General features: G+C 42.9%; 1 long non-coding RNA gene and 1 pseudogene across 3 annotated transcripts in view; one reads left to right on the top strand and one right to left on the bottom strand.

Annotated features, from left to right (window-relative positions):
• LOC140499508 (riboflavin kinase pseudogene) overlaps window positions 1–2798 on the bottom strand; it is a 28189-nt pseudogene extending 25391 nt beyond the window's left edge.
• A 40-nt stretch (window positions 2799–2838) lies between these two features.
• Window positions 2839–14097, top strand: part of LOC140499509 (uncharacterized) — a 130026-nt gene continuing 118767 nt past the window's right edge. The window contains exons 1-2 of one of the 3 annotated variants that reach the window (XR_011965472.1): window positions 2839–3458; window positions 12307–12394. This is a non-coding gene — a long non-coding RNA (uncharacterized lncRNA). Of the gene's footprint in view, window positions 3459–4158; window positions 12395–14097 lie in introns of those variants that run through there. The other 2 variants (XR_011965470.1, XR_011965474.1) reach the window with 2 other exon arrangements.

Raw genomic sequence — 14097 nt, 5'->3', positions numbered from 1 at the left:
TAAATACATTTCCAAATTACCTTACACAGAAAATCATTCATCTTGTTCCATGCAGCTTTAATCCAGCTAAATAAATTTTGATAGAACTTACTTCCTTAACATAAACTGATTTATAAATTTTCTCATTCTAACTACAGGTATGAAGCTATCTGTTCCACCTCTGAATCTTGAAGCTCTTAGGTTTAAGCATTACAAGACTTTATACCATTTCCCCACTGCACCTAAAATCAATTTATAGACATGTCAAATAGCAAGGCTCAAACATCTGATCAGAAAAAAACAAATATTTTTGGAAGTCATTATTATAATGTTAATAACATAAAATATTCTTGAGAAAAACAGAAGTTTTAAGCCAACTCTTTAACAACTAATTTCATAATCTAACAATTTCTAACATACAAGAGAAGTCATTTTTCTAACTGTTGGAATTTCCAAATTTCACAACATAGATGTATTTAATTTTACATTAACAATAGTAGGAAATACATAAAAATATTTACCAATTTAAATTTACAACTATAAGAGGACAGAAAACACATGGAAAATTGAGAGATATAGTTCTGAACTATTTTTAAAAATTTGAAAACCATTAGAATTTAGGGCATGAAAATAAATACAAAATGGGAAAACAGTACAATAGTATGATACCAATAAGAAACTTTTTTTAATAAATAAATAAATTGTTATTTATAAAATTTTTATAAATTTATAAGTTTATATGTATATTTTTATTATGTATACATATATATTTAATAATATATTTTATATTATTTTATATTTATTATAAATTTATTTATTTTATATTTATATTTATACATAAATAAATTTATAAATAAAATGAGATTTCACAAAATCTCATCTTTAACAAACAAAATATCTTACATACTTCACATATCAAACACAAATCTTACCATTTCTTCCTTTCAGGACATTCGATGAGCTTCATACAATGCCCATTTACTTCTCTATGCTATCTAGGTCTAGAGGCATTAGTTGGAAGTCAGAAGTGTTCTAGAAAATCTGTAGTTGCTACAAATGATCTCTGTTCCCATCTGCCGCAAATGACTTAGAGCTAAGCCAGTCAGTTTTGACTTATAAACATACACTTCTGAGGGGGTGCTTGGGTGCATGTGCTTGGGCCGCCATTCTAAAATTGCATTTCTTTTTAAAAATCACATTTCTCCCTAGCCTCAAAACACTATCCTAGGCAGTTTCTCCCCAGCCCAAGGACACAGCCTGCCCTAGCAGCAACTGTTATCTCCCTTCCAGCTGTACTTATAGAACTCATTAGTTTGAACCAGCTGTGTACTGGCTTAACTGTCTGTGTACTGGGTCATAACAATATTTACTACTCACTGAATAATCATATGTATTCTAGACTTGGACATATCTATAATCCTTTATGTTTATCTTATCTATCAAGCCATTGATGAGAGCAACCTGGTATTTCTGAGCTAGCTCTGACCATTGGTAGACTTAGTGACTTTTTAGGACTAAAACCACACCCTCCAGGTAGCTCCCCCTTTGGCTATTTCCCAGTGAATTTTGGGTAAAATACCTGAGCAGCAGATACCAAAAGTGCATGTTCCTTTAAGAACTGACCACTCTTTAACCACTGCCTAATCCCACCCCCAAACATCTAGTTAGCATATTTGGCACAAGTGATACTGTAGGATATCCTATATAAACTTTCCCTGTACCCCTTTAAGAGTTCCCCAAGAACTCTTGCATGCTGAAAACCATAAAAAGTCTTTACCTTGACCTCAACAATGCTTGAGTCAGTGAATTCTTTTCCAGATGAACTGCTCCTGGTACCCCGGTCTTTGTGGGAGTCTCACAACCTCCTTCCAGCTCTCATCATTTCCATTATAAAAAAAGTTGAGATCCTGCTCTGCTCTGCTTTTACTGTAGTGTGTTTGAAGAAGCTTCTGTACAGTTCAGTATATTTAAAAAAATTCTTGATTTCTAAATGAACCTGTTTGGTACTGCTGCATGATGGGTTTAATGTAAAGTGAATTGAAGCATCAAATGGCAACTGCATTGTACTATATAAACTAGCTCACAGCTATTGGGAGAATTCCCTTAAGCTAAACAAATACAGGGCTGCATCAGTGATAAAGAGGAGGGCAATACAAGGGAAAAATGAACAAGTAAATAAAATCCCTTTTGATCAATGGCTACTCATTATTTCGCTTTCTGGCACGTGGAAGAAATTGTCTTCTTTGAGTTTCAAATGTTCTGGTAAATCCAGCTGTCTCTTAGCTTCTTAAATTGTTGACATAAGGTCTTCAAATGAACTCAAGTTTTTCTCTGGTCTGGTGTAACCAGTTAAGATTATACTAAGGATTTCCCCATAGAAATTCTCTTTGAAGGTTATCTGTGAGAGTTTCCATCGATTTTTTAGTATTCTTGTAGAATGGGTTCCATCCTAGGCTTCAAACCATCTTCTGGACATCTGCCTTTGCAACGGTTGCCCAACCGTAGTAAATTCCAGTAGATAAATGACTTGGGAGATTATCTACTACTTGGCCAGGAAAGTAGCTGTGGGGATGCCAAGCTGCTTGGAGCCACGACCTCATCACTTTAGCCCTGCAGAAATAAGGCAGGTGCTTCATCCCGCCGCTGGTTGCAGGCTCCAGGGATGTCCCAGGGGAAGAGTCTGGAGAAGTCTCCTTCGAACTCAGGGCAACGGCTTCCAACTGGACAGCAGGGAGCGGGGAGAGGGGCGTTGCGAAGGGCGCGAGGCAGGCTCGCGACCAGGTGCGAATTCACAGCGCCAGACTAGCGGCCAACGGCCCCAGCTGGAACGCTGCAGGCAACCGGCTCACTACCGAACTTCAGCACTCCACCGACCAACAGAAGCTGTAATAGCTCCTCATCGTCCATGTTTTAACGATTCTCCTTTGCACATACGTAGCTCATTTTAACTTTGGAGGTCTGTGAAACGTTGTTAACAGAATTATTATTAATTACCCCCATTTTCTAGATTTTGGAGGCTCAGACAGGTGAAATGACTTCCTCCAAGTCGCATAATAGGAGAGAATCCAGACAAGATCTGAACTGAGGTTTTTCTGCCTGGAGGGCAGTTTTTGATCTGACACCCAGTCGTACCCAAATGATGCTCAGTCATACCCAATCATACTCAAAGGAGCGGAAGCATCGCGGTGAAGACAGGTTGGCCCTGGAACCATCCCCGAGTTGCGGAAGTGAGGCTGATCTTCATAGGTCGAGGGAGGTTCTTCTCATAGGAATTTCCCTACTCCGATATAAACAGAGGTGTCGACCAAAACCAAAACCCAGCCTCGTTCTTCCGGTCTGAATCCGGGTTGTGCTGGTAAATGTTTACCAGCTGGCAGGGTGGCAGGGTGCACCCACTGGACGCACTTTCAAGTTTACACCATCTAATCAACAACAGCACCACATCAAGCACTGGGTTGCAGACGTCGCCAGTTTCCAAGGTGAGCTTCTACCAACCGGCTCTAGATCCTCTGCCAAGTGACGGTGGTGTTCCTGAAGAGGCTACTGCTGTTGCAGAATCCTGTATGTGTCCCCGGGATGGGGTCAGTGGGGGGACACGAGTGGGGTATGTAGGGATCATCACGCATTAGGAGCGTTAGGACGTGAGCAGATCTGAAAGGACCTGACCCATCTTAAATGGTCATGGAGAATGGGGCTGGGGACTCACTGGGGCGGGGAAGGAGGCTCCTGTGGGACAGTGTCCGTGGGATTGTTGGGTGGGATGGGGTGGGGATACTGGGGCAGGTTCCATTGGACTGGACGGAGCAGAACTGGCTCCATTCCTTTTAAGGGGGAGCAGGGATAGATCATTTAGCGGGCGCGTGCGCATTGGCATTCGGGTGCCCTCCTTGTTGAGCCTGTGACTTCGGGAACTTGGAACTTTCCCTGGTTGTCTAGTCCCTGTTTGTGTCTGGTTCCCTGCGAGGCCCTTACTGTTCGCGATCCCCCGGGGGAAGTGGATTCGAGGCGATTGGAGGAAACCAGTGACCCCTGATGCTCCCGAGTGGGCCAGAGCCAGAAAAGAAGATTAAGCCCCAGTGCTCTGGGCGGAACGGGGTCGGCGCTGTGGTGTGGTGTTGGGCTGTGTGGTGAGGGGCTAGCGGGGGGTGTGGGGGGCCGAGGATTTGGGGAGAGGGGATGGGGAGCCGAGGGACAGGATGAGGGACAGATTCTGGTGTGGGAAGTGTGGGGCGCGTCCGCGTCTACTGGAGCGCAGCTCTTCCACTGTCTGGCTAGAGGAGTGGCCCAGGGCGATCCACCAAGGCGTGGACCTAGAACGCGGTAACCTCAGAGGCCCCCGCCTCTCAGGTGAGACTGTGGAGGCCCTGGGGCCCTGCCCTCCCACTTCCCTGTCCTAGCTGCCTCCACTCCCTCAAAGTGCCCGCGGCTCAGAGCTCAGAATCACAAGGACCCTCCCGCCTTTCTAGTCTCCTCGCCGCGGGAGGTCACGTCCTTGACAGTCCGTTCTGAGCCGCCAAGAATCCCACCCAGATTCACTGTTTGGAAAATAATAAATGAATGAATGAGTGAATGAACACTTGTTGGACTGACTTGACTTTAACTCGAACATGACATATCTTCCAAAGCTACATAGAAAGGAGGAAGCTTAGAACAAAGGAACAAACATAACTTTCAGAAGACCAGGGTTCAGATCTTGGCTTTAGTTACTTCCCTATGTCCTCTTGGGTCATGTAACATTCTTGGCTTGTTGCCTTCGGGATAAAAAGAGCCAGCTGGATTAGTTGGATTAGATGACTCCAAAGGTCTTTTCTTGCCCTAAATCCTAGATTTTCTCCTTAGATTACTTAGCATTTTCAATTATTCCCACCCTACCTCTCCTGGAGCAGCTAGGTGATGCAGTGGATAGAGCACTAGGCTTGGAATCAGGAAGATATCTTCATGAGTTCAAAACCAGCCTTAAACACTTACTTCCTTGCCCTGTTACCCTGGGCAAGTTATTTCACCCTGTTTTCCTCATTTCCTCATCTGTAAAATGTGCTGGAGAAAGAAAAGTCAAACCACTCCAATATCTCTGCCAAGAAAACCCCAACAGGGGCAACAGAGTCAGACATGACTGAGGTGAGTGAAGATCAACCTCCTCTGGCATATCAGTTAGATGAAGGGATGACTAACATTTGCCTTGAAGAAGAGTTTTTGAATGTCATTAGGCTGCTGTCCTGTGGCAAAGCACCTGATGCTGATTCTGTTCCAGCTGATATTTACAAGAGAGGGGCACCACTCCTCTTATAAAAGCTGATTGAAATTTTCCAGGTTATATTGTAAGAGGGGATTATCCTCCAGGAGGTCAAGGATGCCTCCATTGTCCATCTGTATAATGGAAAAGGAAATAAGCTGTCTTGTGACAATCACAGAGGGACACAGGTCTCTCTCTTAGTCATTGCCAGAAAGATTTTTGATTTATGGAGACCCAAGAGGGGGTAAATTAAGGTCTCCCACTATTATAATTTTACTCTCTATTTCTCTCTAATTTAATTTCATTTTTCCTTTAAGAGTTTAGAAGTTATGCCATTTGGCACATAGATGTTTAGTATTGATATTCATTCATAATGTATGATATCTTTCAACAGAGTATAGCTTCCCCATTTACCCCTTTTAATTACACCTATTTTTGCTTTTACTTTGCCTGAGATCATGATTGTTTCCTAATCAGTACTTAATCAGAAGAATAAAAGATTCTGCACTAGCTTCTTTTTAACTCTGTATCTTTCCATTTCAAGTATGTTTCTTTTTTTTTTTTATTTAACTTTTAACATTCATTTTCACAGAATTTTGGGCTCCAAATATTCTCCCCCCTTGTCCCCTCCCCACCCCAAAACACCGAGCATTCCAATTGCCCCCATCTCCAATCTGCTCTCTCCTCCATCATTCCTCTGTACCCTTGTCTCCATCCTCTCCTCTGTCCTGTTAGGCCAAATAACTTTCTATACCCCTTTACCTGTATTTCTTATTTCCTAGCGGCAAGAACAGTACTTGACAGTTGTTCCTAAAACTTTGAGTTCCAACTTCTTTTCCTCCCTTCCTCCCCACCCCCTCCCTTTGGAAGGCAAGAAATTCAATGTAGGCCACATCTGTATAGTTTTGCAAATGACTTCCATAATAGTCGAGTTGTATAAGACTATATTTCCCTCCATCCTATCCTGCCCCCAATTACTTCTGTTCTCTCTTTTGATCCTGTCCCTCCCCATGAGTGTGGACCTGAAATTGCTCCCTCCTCCCCATGCCCTCCCTTCCATTGTCCCCCCCACCCTGTTTATCCCCTTATCCCCCACTTTCCTGTATTGTAAAATAGCTTTTCATACCAAAATGAGTGCGCATTTTATTCCTTCCTTTAGTGGAATGTGATGAGAGTAAACTTCATGTTTTTCTCTCACCTCCCCTCTTTTTCTCTTCACTAAAAAGTCTTTTGCTTGCCTCTTTTATGAGAGATAATTTGCCCCATTCCAATTCTCCCTTTCTCCTCCCAATATATTTCTCTCTCACTGCTTGATTTCATTTTTTTTTTAAGATATGATCCCCTCCTCTTCAGTTCACTCTGTTTACTCTGTCTCTATGTGTGTGTGTGTGTATGTGTTATCCCACCCTGTACCCAGATGCTGAATAGTTTCAAGAGTTACAAATATTGTCTTTCCATGTAGGAATGTAAACAGTTCAACTTTTGTAAAGTCCCTTATGACTTCTCTTTGCTATTTACTTTTTCATGCTTCTCTTCATTCTTGTGTTTGAAAGTCAAATTTTCTTTTCAGCTCTGGTTTTTTCATCAAGAATGCTTGAAAGTCCTCTATTTCATTGAAAGACCAATTTTTCCCCTGAAGTATTATATTCAGTTTTGCTGGGTAGGTGATTCTTGGTTTTAGTCCTAGTTCCTTTGACTTCTGGAATATCCTATTCCACGCCCTTCGATCCCTTAATGTGGAACCTGCTAGATCTTGTGTATTTCCACAGTACTTGAATTGTTTCTTTCTAGCTGCTTGCAATATTTTCTCCTTGATCTGGGAACTCTGGAATTTGGCCACAATGTTCCCAGGAGTTTCTCTTTTTGGATCTCTTTCAGGCGGTGTTCTGTGGATTCCTTGAATATTTATTTGGCCCTCTGGTTCTAGAATCTCAGGGCAGTTTTCCTTGATAATTTCATGAAAGATGATGTCTAGGCTCTTTTTTGGATCATGGCTTTTAGGTAGGCCCATAATTTTTAAATTGTCTCTCCTGGATCTATTTTCCAGGTCAGTTGTTTTTCCAATGAGATATTTCACATTATCTTCCATTTTTTCATTCTTTTGGTTTTGTTTTGTGATTTCTTGGTTTGTCATAAAGTCGTTAGCCTCCATCTGTTTCATTCTAATTTTGAAAGAACTATTTTCTTCAGTGAGCTTTTGAATCTCCTTTTCCATTTGGCTAATTCTGCTTTTGAAAGCATTCTTCTCCTCATTGGCTTCTTGAACATCCTTTGCCAATTGAGTTAGCCTATTTTTCAGGCTGTTATTTTCTTCAGCATTTTTTTGGGTCTCCTTTAGCAGGGTACTGATCTGCTGTTCATACTTTGCTTGCATGTCTTTGATTGCTCTTTCCAGTTTTTCCTCCAGTCCTCTAACATAATTTTCAAAATTTTCTGAGCCCTTTTTGAGCTTTTCCATGGTCTGAGCCCATTGAGTGAGCTGGGATGCAGAAGCCCTGACTTCCGTGTCTTTCCCTGATGGTAAGCATTGTTCTTCCTCATCAGAAAGGAGGGGAGGAGAAACCTGTTCACCAGGAAAGTAACCCTCTATAGTTTTGGGTTTTTTTCCCTTTTCTGGGCATTTTCCCAGCCAGTGACTTGACCTCTGAATATTCTCCTCATATCCACCTCGCCTCTGGATCCTCCCAGCCAGCGCTTGGGGTCTGAGACTCAAATGCTGCTTTTCCAGCCTCAGGTCTTTGGGCAGGGGCAGGGCTGCTATTCAGTGTGATATCAAGTTCCGCTGCCTGGGTGAGGGCAGGGCCGCCTCATGGGCTCAGTTCCCTCAGGGGGTTTATGCAGAGACCTTCAACAATGGATCCGGGCTCCTGCCAGCTTGGGGAGCCCTGGTCTGCTCCCACCTCTGCTGGTGCTTCCCGAGGGGGCCTGAGTCATGGGGGCTCCCCACTCCCCTCTTGAACCAGCGAAGAGAGCCTCTCACCGACCCTTGTCACCTGTGGGTGGAGGGACCCACATGGCTGCTGGAGATTCTGTCCCTGAAGCCTGCTCGGATCTGCTCCTCTCGGCGCTGGGTGGTCAATGCAGGGCTGGGCTCAGCTCCATGTCCGCAGCGCAAGAGGTTTTCAGGCTCTCTGGAACAGAAATCACATCTGCTCCGCTGTTCTATGGCTTCCCCTGCTCCCGAATTTATTGGCAGCTCTTTTCTACAGATATTTCATGGGCTGTGGGTTCGGAGCTAGCGTATTTGTGTGTTTCTACTCCGCCATCTTGGCTCTGCCCCCCTCAAGTATGTTTCTTGAAACACCATATTGTTGGTTTCTGGTTCTAATCCATTATGCTCTCCTCTTTTATTTTATTGTTAAATTCATTCACATTCAGTTATGATCATTAGCTATGTATATCCCGGGAGTTGGCCAAGTTGGCACATTAGAGCAACCACTTGAATTCTCAACATTCTCCTCTTAATAACTTTAAAACAACACCTGAAATACAGCAAGCAGAGCTAATAGAAGGTCAGGCTAAGACATTTTTTCAGGTGAAGGAAAACTTAGGAGGTCAGCAGGAGGAGTTTGTAACAGCTTATCCAGAGCCCACACATGTGGCAGCAGCAACAACCTTTTTCTTGACTTTCAAATTTATAATAAAGTTGGTCACCTCAGGATAGGAGACACTGAGCTTCAGGCTTTTTTATGCTGCTCTTTTAAGAGCTGGTTCTGGGGTTTTGCAAGTTTTTAGTGCTTCCAAGGTGGTTTGAGTCTGGGAGAGGTATGGTTCCTGTTCTCCTGGCTTTGCCCTATGTTCTTTCACCAGGAAGGGTTCCTGGTCCCCCTATAGCCACAAATGCTAGCATTCTCATTGATTTCGAATTGCAACCTGGGAGCCTGCTCCCTTGTGCTTCAAGGCTTTTCTCTGCCCTAGTACTGTGACCCAGAATTGCATATGGGTAAGAAAGTTGCCAATCAGTGCCAGATCTAGCCAGTGCCAGCCAAGTCCTGTGTAATATTTTTCTAACCAATTATCCAATGCCCTTAGTGTCTTTGAGAGCTCCTGAAGCTGCCTCTGCTTTTTTGTCACTCCCACCTGGTCCCACCACTGCTGTTTCATTCACCTGGGGTCTGGGCCAGATTCCACCTCCACCTCCTTGATCTCTCTTTGCAACCTCCTACATTGTCTTAGGCTGGAAAAATATCTCACTCTGACAGTTTGTTTGCTCTACCATTCTTGCAAGAGAATGTTGGGAGAGCTCAGCTACTGCTACCAACTATCTCCCATTCCATCTGTCTGCCACAAGGACATGAAAATATGGTGACACTGTTCCTGTCTCTGTTATATTGAGCCTTCCCTCCTCCTAGGTGAGTATTAGAGATGGAATGACCTTATCTTAGCTGCTGCAGCCACCCTAAATCTAGCTCACAAGATCTATTCTAACTATGTTAGACAAAAAAAAAAAACAAAACAGCAGAGAAGACAAAAATGCCATGTATTTATGGCCTCATGGTGACCAGGTTGGGAGAGCTCAGCTGAGTGCTTTCTCTCTACCATCTTGGAAGTCTTCAAGAATGTAATCTTTAGCCCCATTTGAAATATGTGTTTCTAGCCACATGAGGCTTGGTGAGCTTCTTTCCAGAAATGCATGATGGTGACCAATAGAAGGGTTTAACTCTTGCTACAGAGCATGTACAGACATTCTGTAACTGCTTCCTGTCCATTTACAATGTGGCAATGAAAAGCCTTCTGATTGTCTTCTGAGATGGACTTGAATGTGTGGGCAAAAGTCCCAGACAGACAGATGCTATCTTCTCTGTGGCAGCATTTGAGTGAGAACAAAGAAATGCTGTAAGCTTCTGGGAAGTAGATGCACTCAGGTCATTCCATCTCTAATACTCATCTAGGATGAGGGAAGACTCAATACAACAGAGACAGTAACAGTGACACCACATTTTCATGGTCATGTGGTAGATGGAGTGGAAGATAGTTGGTAGCAGTAGCAGGCTGCTGTAGCTTCTGCTACTCTCTCCCTGTTTGGAGGTTTAAAGCATTTCTTCTCTATCAAATGTCACCACAAAGAGAGGGAAAGGCCAAGTTGTTCTACTGGTGGCTTTTGTGTATAGCCTCAGATCAAGCTCAGTGGCCAATTAAAAAAACCAACAGCAACTTTTCTTAACTGTGGGATAAGTAGAGAGGAAACAGCTCCAGAATCTCTGGGCATGCTGCGAATCAGAGCAGGTCCTCTCTATTACCCATCATCATGGGTTTTCAGAACCATGCTTTGTCATTGACCAGTTCCCGTTATACTTAATGATATCTCTAGATCCCACCACACATATCTGCCCTGAGGGGTAAATGAGATAAGATATAGAACGTCCTTTGAAGCCGGGACACTGCCAAACAAATATCTGTTTTATTGGGAAGTGATAATGTTTAATATAAAATTTTGGAATAATCTCTTTGTTCTCTCTGAAGTAAACTCAGAGAGTACCTCTTCCTATGTCAGCAAAAGCCAGCCAAGGCTGACTCTACATTCCTTAGGAGACCTTTAACCTAAGACACTATATCTTGAATAATGGGACTTTCCTTTGTATCTTATTATCTATGGCATATTAATGGTAAAGAAAATATAGACATCTTAGGTCATAATTTCTATTGAACTTTGTTTACCCTTTCCTATGTCAGTTATCTGTTTAGGGCAGGAAGCCTGCCACTTACTAGTGGTGGGATTTCCTTCTTTATCACCGAGACATATGTTTACCCAGCTGGAATCCCAAGGCCTGACCAACATTACTTTGTTAATTGTCTTGTCTTACTAAATTTATGATTTGTTCAACTAGGAGAGTTCCTTTCTCACGGCAAAATGTATATAAGCCAGAAGATTTCTGCACTGGGTAGCCAGAACATTTCTGGCTCCATAATGCATTATGTTACCGTTGTCTTTAATAGGGAATTGATCAATTAATTAATTAAATCATAAAATGTATGCATTTAGCCCGTTGCCTTTTCTCTAATTAAGTTTTCAGGTCAACAGAAGGTAATGGTGGTGGTGTTATGTCTAGAATCATCTGACAAGAGATGAATTTTGGTAAATCTCCCCTGCTGGATCCCAGGTCTCTGAGGGCACCCTACCTGTTTTGTGAGAGCCTAATTAGAGCTAAGGTTTGAGTCACTGCTAGGGGGCCTTTTAACAAACCCAGAAGCCCCTGTTCTCCCTGGAGTAGCAATTTGTTCAAATCACATTAACTATCCATAACCGGGAAAAGTTACACTTTGCTAACTCCCTTTGGGCAAAAGCATCTCTCTCTCCTTCATTCAAGGATCCTGACAATCTCACCTAGAAAGTTTGGGAAGCTCCAAGGACCCAGCTTAGGCCTTGTTGACAGGCTGAAAAATAGAAGGAAAAGTCCTGTGAGTAAACAAGATTTCCCAGGACCTTCTCTGGGATTCCCTACCTCCACCCCAATTTCTCAAACCCAGCCACTGCCTCTGTGACTGGGGTAGAGCTCAAGGTTCTGACTCTACCCTCACTGTGTGTTTCCTTTACCACACATACATACATAGATATCTTTGAAAAACAAGTAAGAAGATTATCTTAGAGGGCAAATGGCCAAATCAAAATGTAACATGTCTCATGGCAGGTCTACCTGTAATGTCTATACATCAGACACTTAGGACAAGTCCCTTAATTTCTGTCTGCCTCAGTTTCCTCATCTGCACAATCGGTATAATTGTAGTATTTACCTCTCGGGGTTGCTGTGAGCCTAGGACTAAGACATTTGTAAGGGATTTATACAAACTGTAAGGTGTTCATCAATACATGTTAACATAATCTATTATAAACATGTTCTATGTTGTATGATACATTGTTATCTACTTTGTGTAATGATTTATACAGTAACTTATGTGATCACTTAATAATATAATGATATATTATCATTTATAATAGAACAGAAATGTACCATAGTAAGACATAAATAACAAATGTTCGCTGAAATGATGATGATGATGATGATGATAAGTTGCCATGAAATACATTTGTTTATGAATATAGGGCATCTTCAATTCAACATGTCCCCAACTTAGCTCATCCTCTTTCCGCTTAGACAATCCTCCCCTCCTAACCTCTCTGTGACTGCAGTGGCTAACGCTGTCCTGCCAGGCCTTCAGGCTACCAACCTAGGAGTTGTAATGGTAAGTAAAGTAGGATTTTCTGCTTTTTGTTTTAGTATTATCAAGAAGTATAATGTCTGTATTAGAAAGTGACTGAGGAGGAGCCTTCCCAACCTTGGTCAGACCTGGGAAGATTTGTAAGGTCCACGCCTATTTTTAATTTTGTTGCTCAAGGAACTGATGCCCTCTGGCTCTAAAAAGTGAATAAAGACTGAGGTGTGGGTTTTACTTTGGGGCTTACAGACTGGAAGAGTTTGTTTGGCCAGACAAGGACTCTGGGAAGGTGCTAAATAAGCCCCCCCTTTCTCCCCCTCCTTTGGAAAAGGAATGGCATTTGTCTATATGGCTATGTGTCTGTTTGAAATTTGGGAAATATGGGCACTCTAAGGCAACAGAGCAGGGGTTTTGGTAGTGGAGCTCGTGGGGTTCAGACTGTGGGAGCCTCCTTGAGCTCCCCTTGAATCTTCCCACTTAATCTGGTCTTTCTTACTCAAATCTAATCTTCCCATTTGTTCAGGCAGTCTCTGGAAGCCCATGGGCTTCTGTCCCCTGGTCTCTGTTGCACTCCCCACCCTTGATCCCATCAAAACCCCATTTCCCCAGGCTGCTGACCACTCCCATCAAGATCCTCCCTGGTGTCTATCAGTATTCACCCCAGGGTACCGGTCATTCCCATACTGCCCCTATCCAGACTTCTGGATTGCCCCACCTGCTTCCCACCCAAGCCCTCCATTGTCTGATATCTCCTGATTGCCTCCAGCTGTTTTCAGTCATTCCCTTCCTGGACTTCTCCTCAAGACACTCCCTCAACCCCTCCTCCCATCACCCTAGACTACCAGACCACCCCCACATCCCTCCTATAGTCTTTTCTGTATTTAAGTTCCATCTTGCCTCTACAAAGGTGCTTATATTCAATCCAGCTCAGGCTCTGTCTAGCTGAGATTTTATCTGGCTCCCGTGTGAATACAAGTGTTACAAATGCTTAGGCTCCTTAAGAGTCAACCCAGTATGGTGAATCTTTACTAAACAGTTTTCCTTTGGTTTAAGAAGGTTTGAGTCGAATTCATTCAAGCAGGACCTGGTGTGTTGATATTTTGGGGTCCATAGCACCCCTAAACCTTGTCAGAGCTGTTTTTTACTAAATATGTGGTGGTCAGATCCATAGTTATTTTGGAGGATGTGCTTGTTCCTGCTATGCTGATCAGAAGAGTCTGTCTAAACTTGGCCACTATGAGTGAAGAAGCAGTGAGGTGGTATAATGCACAGAGTGTGGGGCCTGGAGTCAGGAAGACATCTTCCTGAGTTCAAATCGTGACCCTGGGTAAGTCACTTCATCTTGTTTACCTCAGTTTCCTCATCTGGAGGATGTAGCTGGAGAAGGAAATGGCAACTCACTCTGGTATCTTTGCTAAGAAAACCCTAAATGTGGTCAATAAGAGTTGGACATGACTGAAAAAAGATCACATAACAACAAATGAGGGAAAGAAGCCTTATCCCCAACAGGAAACAGTGGTCCTAGATAGGTCCTCCAAATCTGTATGGCACAATTTTGAGGGGCCTCAAAATTAAACTCATACACACAAATTAAATGTTCTGGACAAGCCCTCAAATTAACCTGAAGTCTTTTACTGGTATAGAAAATTAGCTCTGGATTAATATGGACTGAGTTCAATTTTGAGGGCTTCTCATACAACACCTTATGTGGGGGCAGGGCTTTGCTGTAA

Source organism: Notamacropus eugenii, chromosome 4 (assembly GCF_028372415.1).
Source record: "Notamacropus eugenii isolate mMacEug1 chromosome 4, mMacEug1.pri_v2, whole genome shotgun sequence".
Taxonomy (NCBI): domain Eukaryota; kingdom Metazoa; phylum Chordata; class Mammalia; order Diprotodontia; family Macropodidae; genus Notamacropus; species Notamacropus eugenii.
Note: the sequence above shows the minus strand (reverse complement) of the source record. Positions and strands in the feature narration are given on the sequence as shown.